The sequence below is a fragment of the Microtus oregoni genome, unplaced genomic scaffold (assembly GCF_018167655.1).
Source record: "Microtus oregoni isolate MIOR12 unplaced genomic scaffold, Mior012 000023F_ref0000262, whole genome shotgun sequence".
NCBI lineage: Eukaryota > Metazoa > Chordata > Mammalia > Rodentia > Cricetidae > Microtus > Microtus oregoni.
Genome location: NW_024543082.1, coordinates 3,291,083 through 3,300,691, shown reverse-complemented (window position 1 = coordinate 3,300,691; position 9,609 = coordinate 3,291,083). Strand labels below are relative to the sequence as shown.

The window sequence follows — 9,609 nt, the reverse complement described above, 5'->3', positions numbered from 1 at the left end:
GTGTTCATCCAGGGGCATTTCTTACGTTACTACAAGGCACTAGCCATTGCTCCAGAATGAAGGGGTGAGACACACGATAGAGAATGAGAGAATGCTATTGTCACTGACCACTGACCATGGTGTCCAAGGAGCTGTCAGGCTAACCTTCAGTTATCAACAAACCTTTATTGTATCAATAATCACTAATGCAGCAGTGTGTGTGTGTGTGTGTGTGTGTGTGTGTGTGTGTGTTGGGGGGTATTGGGAATTGAACCCAGGCAAGCACTCCATCTGAACTACATTGCTAGTATGTTTGTCTCTTTATAGTGTGACTCTCTACTTGTCTCATAGCTTAGACGTTTGTCAGGGGCAGCGTGGCTTGCGTCCTCCGGTTCCACACGTGCCGTGCGGCATACCATCTCCTCGGGTAACCTTCGCCTGCCCCTAGGTACCAGAGCCTTGTGGTCAGCCCAGCCAACCCCTTAGGCTGTCTGATGGCAGAGGTGGCAGGCACCAGTGGAAAGGCCAAGGTGGCGCTGGTGACGGCGGAGGGTTCCTTCTGCCCGAAGGAACTCCCATCAGTGGGAGTTTGAGTCCCAGGCACTGGGACTGACTGCTGACGAGCTTCTCCGTCATGAAGGGGTTAGACTGCAAGGTCCCCCAGGAAACCCTGCTCAAACTGCAGCCTATGCTGCAGCCCTCACTTGCCTCGGGTTTGGTAGGGGGAGTCAAGAGCAGGAAGGGGGCCTGGGCACCAGGCCGGAACCCAGCTCAGCCCTTCCCTGGCTGAGCATTGGGATGGACGCTTGCCTCTTCCCCCTGAGGCACTGCGGCCTGTAGCTGGTGCTGACTGCCGATTTCTTTTACCTCTTGGTGGAAGATCCCTACACGATGGCACATAACCTGTGCCAGTGTGCTCAGTGACCTCTATGCCATGGGCATCACTGAGTGTCAGCCAGAGCATGAAAGAAAGGAAGGAGAGAAGGCAACACCGCTCATGATCAAAGGTTTTCCTGATGCTGCAGAGGAGGGAGGAACCGCACTGATAGGTGGACAGTGGACAGCCCTTGAATTATCCCCGGTGGGGTTGCCACTGCGGTGTGTCAGCAAAATGAGTTCATAATGCCTGTTAGTGCTGTGGTAGGAGATGTCCTGGTGTTAACCAAACCCTGAGGAACCCAGGTTGCGGCCAGTGCCCGCCCATGGCTGGGTAATCCTGAGAAATGGAATAAATCAAGATGGTGGTTTCCAGAGAAGAAGTAGAGCCAGTTTATCAGGAAGCTATGTTCAATATGGCTACTAAACAGAACTGCTGCTGGCTTGATGCACCCATCTAATGCCCAGGCAGCCATGGACATCACAGGCTTTGGACTTTTGGGACACTCTCAGCACCTCAAACAACAACAACAAAATCAAGTGTTCTTCGTCATTCATAATCTGCTAATCATTGCCAAGATGGCTGCCACCGGCAAAGCCAGTGGGCGCTTTGGCCTCCTCCCAGGAACATCAGCTGAAACCTCTGGGGGATTCCTGATTTGTCTTCCAAGAGAACAGATGGCCCGCTTTTGTTCAGAATCAAATCTTCCAAGTATGGAGAGGGTCACCAAGCATGGGTTGTTGGCATTATGGAGAAGGGAAACCGGACAGCCCCGTATCATTGACAAACCTCGGGTGATTGAGGTTGTACCTCAGGGAGCTGCTGCCGCAGCCGCTGCTGCTCTGGCTCCTGATAATTCTGAGCCTAGTTCATGAAATGGAATAGCAGAAGTCTTTGGGAAAGCACAGCCGTTCCGCACACTCATGGACTGTTGACGGGGGTTGATTTTAATACCTTTGCAAAGGCTGCCTGCATAGTGAGTGCTTCCAGGTGCCTTGATAGTTCCATCAGAAGCTGCCTGTGTGTACATCCAGGGCCAGAAGTAAAACCTGGGGGAGGGGGAATGTGTGTTCATCAGTTGAAAGATTGAGGAGCAGGAAGCCTTTTCCCAAAGCAAGATGAGACTATTTCAGGTTGAGGGATTTTTCTTTGCCCTGAGTTGATTCATTTCTGCACAGAGAGTAAAATTATTAGGATTACAAATCCTAATAATACAAATATACATACAAAAAGAATAAACTGCAACATAAAAAGGAAATTAGAGTTTGGCCCAATATATTGATAAATCTAAATTGTTAGAGCTGATTTGTTGTCAAATTCGTTATTAATTTTTCTGAGAAACCGCCTCTTTTCCTGTTCTGGACGAGAGGTGAGCAGCTTGTCCAGCTAGGGAAGGAAGACCGCAGCCCCCGACTTGGTCTCTGTCAATGATGTCTCTTCCTCTAACTCTGGCTAAGGACTGGAAGAGGCTGAGCAAGCCTCAGAGCCAGGTGTTGGTGCTCATTAATACACTAAATCTTATGCTGAAAATTCCTGGAGGTTTAGTTAATAAAGGAAATTTCTTACAGCTAAGTAAATACAAGGGGCTTTGTTGGGAAAAAAAAAAAGAAGGCTATCAGGAATGTGATTAAGAAAAGCCTGGCAGTTTGTAGAAGGCTAATCCCGCCCAGGGATAAGACCACGGCCACAATTTAGAGTCAAATCTGAAGTAAGCTTTAATTAAATACTGGCCAGGCTGATGGACTCTGGGGATTCCCAGAAAATGGTCCCGAGTCATGATTTGGAGGGGCTTAAAAAGGCAAAATCCATAGTTCACTGCCTTTCCTGCGAGGTCCAATCAGGGGCAAGCATACATCCTGACGTATTTCCTGCCCATGTACCTCCCACCACACGCGATCAAGCACATCTGGTGCAGATTGGCTACGCAAACTTGTTTAGGGGAGTGAAGACACGTGGCTTGTTATCTCCCATGAACCATTGCTGCCAGCGTTTCAGAAACTGTGTCCTTGGGCAAGGGGCTTGCAGACCAGAGGCCTTTTTGTTTCACAGACCTCTCAGGCACAGTGATTAAGACTTAACACATAACTTTGACCCTCACAGAAGCCAAGACCCATTGCTATTGCTTCATCCACAGTGAAGAGCCCAATGCCTTCCTTTAGTAAATATTCACAGAGCATCAGTATATATAAAATGTTTTCTTTTACATTTGTTTGTTTATTCTGTGTGTGGAGAGGTGCACACGCCATGGCTCAAAAGTGGAAGTCAGAGCACACTTTGTAGGAGTTGGTTCCTTCCGTCACATAAAACCCAGGGATAGAAACAATTCATAAAATACAGGCACTTCTATAGCAAAACAAATGGAAGGAAAATTATCTCCTCACAACAAGATAGCATTGAAACGGAGCACAAATTTTGGCTTTTGAAAAAAAAAAACACTCTTGCCAGTTTTATATATTTACGATAACTTCTGCTGATTCAGCTCCCCTGCCCAGGCAGGATTGCAAATTCAGGGCTAGACGGCTTCTCTGATACTATGGGCAAGGTGAGAGCTGCTTGTGGGGTGTATGGGAGGGGTGTGGGGTGTGGGGGGCTGGGGGGGTGGGGGAGAGGTGTGTGAGTGGTGTGGAGGGGTGGGCATGAGTGATGTGTGTGTGGGGGGGTTGTGGTGGTGTTGCGTTCAGGGCTTACAAAGACCACAGGGGGTCCTGAGGAATTTAGAAAGGAACTAGCGAGAAAACGGTACCCAATCCCAGTGTGAGGAACAGGAGACGCCACATTGGGAATGAGCACGTGGAGAGATAGGAAGGACATTGTTTCCTGATTAAACTTCTTATCACCAGGCTAAAAATAGACTGATTATTAAATAGTGTTGCATCAGCCAGTACAATACCCACTTTATTGGGGACGGTCACTGTGTAGAGTAACATCTGTGACGGAAGTAGAAATGATCAGAAGAATCAACACTCTAGATTTTTCTATTCTTTTTTTTTTAATTTTATTTAAATAACATTTTTCGTTTATTTTACATACCGACCTCAGTTTCTCCTCTTTCCTCTCCTCCCAGTCCCCCCCCCCCCTTCCCACGCGACAATCAAGGCAGGGCAAGGTGATTCAGATGGGGAACAGGTTCCCAAAGGCCAGCTAAGCTCCAGGGACAGGTCCTGATCTCACTGCTAGCGGCCTTTCAAAGAGTCACACACATGCAGAGGGCCTAGGTCGGTCCCATGGAGGCTCCCTAACTGTTGCTCCAGAGTCCATGAGCTCCCACAAGCTCAGGTCAGCTCATACAATCCCTCCTCCCTTCCTTCAGCAAATCTTGCTCCTGTTTGGAGGAAGGTGGGAAGTGCACAGCCTTGTGGGTTTTGCCTTTAACTGATGTAATTTGTGGTCAAATTTGGGGATCCCAGTCATGGACCTGGTCAGTGTCCATTGTCCTGTTTTTAAAAAAAGCTTGCTTCAAATTTGGCTTAAGAATTATAGTAGTAGTATTAGAAATTAATATGGGTAAGTGAAAAGCTAGATTAGTTAAGAAATTCATTAAGGTCCCAAGGCTATTGATCAGTATTGGAGAGTTTCAAACTGAGGTGATTTTTACTCAAAAGCCCCCAAAGCTCCGCACACCACGAAGTGCAAGTTTCTGGTTTGCTTTCGCGGTGCTGGGTCTAGTACTAGCGGTTGAAGTCAGGGCCTTGTGCATATTAGGCAGGCACACGGCCACTAAGCTAAATCTCCAGATCTTTTTAATTCTTCATATGTTGAAACAGGATTCCACTAACTTGCCTGGGCCAACCTTGGATTCACGGTATTGCTGAGCCTGGCTTTCCAGTGATCCTCCTGCCTCAGACTCCTGAGAAGAGAGGCTGACAGGCCTATGCTACCCGGCCTGGCCTTTTACTTTGTACTGGAACCCAGCCAGCTTTGCAATATGCTTCTGGCATTAGTTAGTCTCAGCATGCTATGTACTCAGCTTGACTTTGAACTCACGAGATCCACCTGTCCATGCCTCCCAAGGGCTGGGATTAAAGGTGTGCGCCACCACACCTAGCCCCACATGCCAATTCTTAAAGTGTCACTCAGAAGTGACACATTTCGTCTTCATTCCCGTGCCTATAGTCAAAGCAGGTCCCTTCCAGGGGCTGGGGAAGGGCCTGCTACCACATGGCTGTAAGAAAACAATCTCCTTTTCATCTACCCTGTCAATTACTCTTCTACTTTCTGCAGTTTTATCTTTTCTAGAAAGTGCTATAGATGGACTCAGTGTGTAGACTTTTATGTTAAAGAAAATATTTGTGCATTTTTTGTGGCTATGTATGTGTACCATGTGCGTGCAGGAGCCCAGATGGGTCTGAAGAGGGCATCAATCCCATAGAACTGGAGTTACAAGCAGCTGTGAGCTGTCATGTGGGTGTGGAGAATAGAATCCAGATCCAAGAGCAGTGAGCATACTTGACTGCTAAGCCATGTCTCCAGCCCACCCAGCTTTCTTTCCTCTTTTTTGTTCACCTAACACAATGCTTTTGAAACAGCCTTGTGGCAGCATCTCTGCCTATTAGACTAGTCTGTTCTTTTTAAGTGCTTCGTGATGCATAGTTCTTCCACAAAGCCACAGGTGTCCAACCTTTGGACACTGGAATACAATGCTTCATCTACAAGTGTGCTGAGCAGCATTCATAGCGGTCCTGTATGTGGTCCACATACAGGTTAGACACGCCTGGTAGTCTCTCTCTCTGTCTCCCTTTGTCTCCTCTTTCTTTGAGAGAGGTGCCTTGCTGGGCACCTCAAATCTGTCCTCTGACTCAGGATTCAGACCAGGCTGGCCTTGAACTTGCTGTCATCCCTCTGCCTCAGCCTCCAATGTACTAGCGTTATAGGCACAAGCCACCATTCCAAGCCCAGGGTCTTTGATTTTAAAGGATTTTTTTTTTTTTTTTTTTTTTTTTTTTTTTTTTTTTTATGATTCGTGCACCCACTAATCCATCCTTGCTTTAGTAACTGCTTACTAGCTGTGGGCCAGACCTGAGCATGGACTATCAGACACTACTACAGTGCTGTCGGTCCTCACAGTATGATACTGAGCAAACTGGTCCCTTTATGTTGATGGGGGGGGGGGGGCGGGAGGCTATGGAAGTGAAGGGGCCAAGCTCAAGCCACCAGGGACAGTGAATAGTGACATCCAAGGTTCCATATCTCTTCCTTCTTTATGTGACAGGAGGTTCTTGCTCACCAGAATCAATATGTATCATTTCCTGATAGTTATAGAATGATTTCCTACGAGTTCTTTAATGTAGGGCCCAGGTCTGCCCTTGTTCCTGGGGTGCATCTTGAGGACTGTTTCTGGTCAGCCAGCTAAAACATTCTGTTTGTTCCTGTGCCCCTTCTACCCTGCCTGGTGATTAACTGTAGGGCATTGTTGACTCCATCTTTGGTGTGGTAATTTCCCACCTGCCTAGGCAGAAATCCTTGTGTAGCAGCGAGGTATATAAGAATTTTCCCAAGGCTGATCTTCTTTCGAATGACCCAGGTCTCTTGTGTGTTCTTTCAAACTCCAGGCCCTTGCCCGGCTCGCACACGAACTGTACCGAGGGGGTAACACAGAATCGGGTGTTACACTTTAATCTTTGCAACTTCCTAAGGCAGAAATTATTATCCTATTCCTCCGATCAGGATACAGAGGTTCAGACACTGGGGTAGACTCAGGCCTGCCACGGTGATTTGTGAAGAAATAGCAGGGAAGTGTAGAAGAATGCCTCCTACAACTGACGGTGCTGGATGATTTGATAAAATCAGTAAAAAGCGGCAGAGACATTTACTCCTGGTATGGCCCTGTCTTTCTAATCCGAAGTTCCTGATCGCTATGCCAAGGGTTGCATGATGTCACAATGCCGTTTTCAGAGCCAAAAGCTGCCAGGGCTTTTACCTACTGACACAGGAGGACTTTGCCCGGGAGGATCACTACACCACACACCCAGGATCTGCTCCCCAAGCTGGAAAACAGACGGCTGTGGGTGCTGAAGTCTTCAGGCTGAGAGTCTGAAGACACTTGGGGAACTTTCCTTCCCAGCAAACTGCATCCTGGGGCAGAGGCTCAGCCAGGCAGAGGCACAAGTGGGTTAAACACGCAGCCCCCGCTCCGATGTGTGGGCATAAGGCTTCCTATCTTGGCTTTGAACCCATTATCAAAATGTTGCATTAGTCAAAATGTAGAAATTTCCTTACTGTCCATTGGTGGATGTCTAAAGAAACTGGTATAGATATATAATATTACTTAGCATTAAGAAAGGGAGAGGGGTCCTCTATTTTGAGATTGTGTGGAACTGGGGAGATAGTTTAGTGAGCGAAGTAAGCTAGGCAGAAAGATAAATATTGCATGACCTCCCTCGCATGCATGCATTAGCGTATATTATATGTGTGTGTTCACTGCTATTACGAAAGACCTGAGGATGTACGCAAAAGAGATTGCCAGGCAGGGTGGCCCAAGTCTGTAATCTTGGTGCACAAGACACTGAGGTGGGAGGGGTCTGGGTTTGGTGATAGCCCTTATTTCAAAAAGTGAAGAGAAGAGGGGGAGAGGAAGAATAAAGGGGAGATGGGGAAGAGGGCACACACACACGTGCACACGCGCACACACATTCTCTAGGATTGACACACATACACACACACATTCTCACGGACTGACCAAGCTTTGGAGATGGCCCTCTTGGCTGTCATACCACAGGGGAAGAGTTTGTATGCGAGAAAGAGATCACAATCACAAAACTAGAGGACAAAGAGAGACAAGGGGGTCTCATAATCTCTCCTCTGTGGGGACATTTCTAACTGACCTAAGACTCTTTACCTAGTCCCACTTATTAAAGGTCTCCCCAAATTGCCACAATGAGGACCCAGTTTCCAATACGTGGATCTCTGGAAGCCACCCATGTCCCGGCCTCAGTCACATGGAGTCTGAAGGAGTCACAATAAAGAGAATGAGGGGTGGGTGGGTTAGACAGAGAAAAGAAGGTTAAAAAATGTAACTAAGATACACAAAAAGTATAGTTAAGAGTGTATTAAATGCTAAATATTTGCTGAAAGATCTGACGTTACTATACAAACACATACAAGGGATGACAGATTGATTTCCTTGTCTGTGCAGGAACCAGTTTCTTGTGCATACCAAACATCATAGTGCACACCTTAAATGCATACAGTTGTAGGGGAATCTGCAGTTGTCATGGTTTCCAATGTCTAGCTGAGCTGAGCAGGAACAGGTCAGGACCAACATCAGGACCCTGTAAAGATCTCAGTGGGGCCGGTTTCCTAGAGGCTGAGTGGAGGGAGGGGTTGGAGAGAGAGCTGGTAATGGTCATCAGGAATGTTTGACAAGCTACAGCCTGATTGAGCCTGCTGACTGGATGCCCTCATGCCCCACGCTGTGGCTATTAGCCTCCACTGGTGCCAAGGGGTTTATTTTTCCCTCTGTAAAGTGTGTGAGAGGCGTCCATGGAAGCAACTAATGAATACTTAGTGAACCTTTGTAAGTCAGGCAGCCACATTCCAAGGCCACCCTGATTTGACAGCTCCACAGATTCTCAGACATGCTACTGTCCCATCTCCATGACAAGAGGAGTTGGCATGGACTGGTCACAGGCAGCTGTCAGGAGCAAATGCCCAGTGTCTGACCTAGTTACACCCTCTGATTTAGAGACAGAGAGAATGTAATATCTGAATTAGGCCTTTGTCACCTAGGGAGGTCCGTCCGTCTGTCCATCCATCCATCCATCCATCCGTCCATCCACCCTTCCATTTACCCATTCATCTTCAGCAGTGTTTCTTCACTTCCGGGCACTGAGAACGGAGAGGTGACTCATGGCCTCTCTTTACTATCCAGAAATCCACTATTCACTTCAGCTATTTAAATGACATGTTGGTAAAAAAACAAAGCAAAACACAACACAACTTCTTACACACTCATTTGCTTGTTTTAAGAGAAAACCAATGGGAATGATATTAATTTTATTGCATCAATTTTTTTTTTTTTGCTGACTAGAACGCCAGACTTAAAGTGGATATAAGTATAAAAATAACCGGATTCTTACAAATAATACTTTACTGCTACAGTACTGAATAATTAGTGGAGGCGACATTATAATACAACTTTAAATAACATTCTCATGATGGGTTTCACACAGTCAATGTGGGTGTCAGGTTTCAAAGAGTACAGAACAAAACCCAGGACAATGGCAACGGAGTTCGTACTGCAGCTTCATCTCCATTTAACCATAAGGCCAGCAACACACACACGCACACACACACACACACACACATATCAGCTCACAGCAACTCATGGTGAAATGGTCAATTTCTCTGTAGAACAGGCCTACGTAATGCCCAAAGACAAGCGAGTGCATTCAGTTCCCCTGACAAACCACTTCCACCCCACTCCTACACTCACCCCATTCCCAACAATCCAGGACAAGGGCATCAAGCCCTTCATTTAATTGACCAGGCAGCCCCTTGGAAATGCCCATGTGACAGGGGCAGCCCAGGACCCGCCTCTCTTCATACCTAAAGGTTTCCCTCTGGTTTCACAGGCTATTCTGTGGGCTAAAGTCTCCATCAAACATAAAGAAGTGTTACCTCACTGGGTGGTGGTGGCACGCGCCTTTAATCCCACCACTCAGGCAGAGACAGGTGAATCTCTGTGAGTTTGAGGCCAGCCTGGTTTACAGAGCGAGTTCCAGGACAGCTAGGGCTGTTACACAGAGAAATCCTGT

The 9,609-nt window shown here is 47.1% G+C and overlaps 1 pseudogene; it reads left to right on the top strand.

Moving 5' to 3' along the window:
• The first annotated feature begins 473 nt into the window (after positions 1 to 473).
• LOC121461969 lies at positions 474 to 1,731 on the top strand (annotated as a pseudogene).
• Positions 1,732 to 9,609: the final 7,878 nt, after the last annotated feature.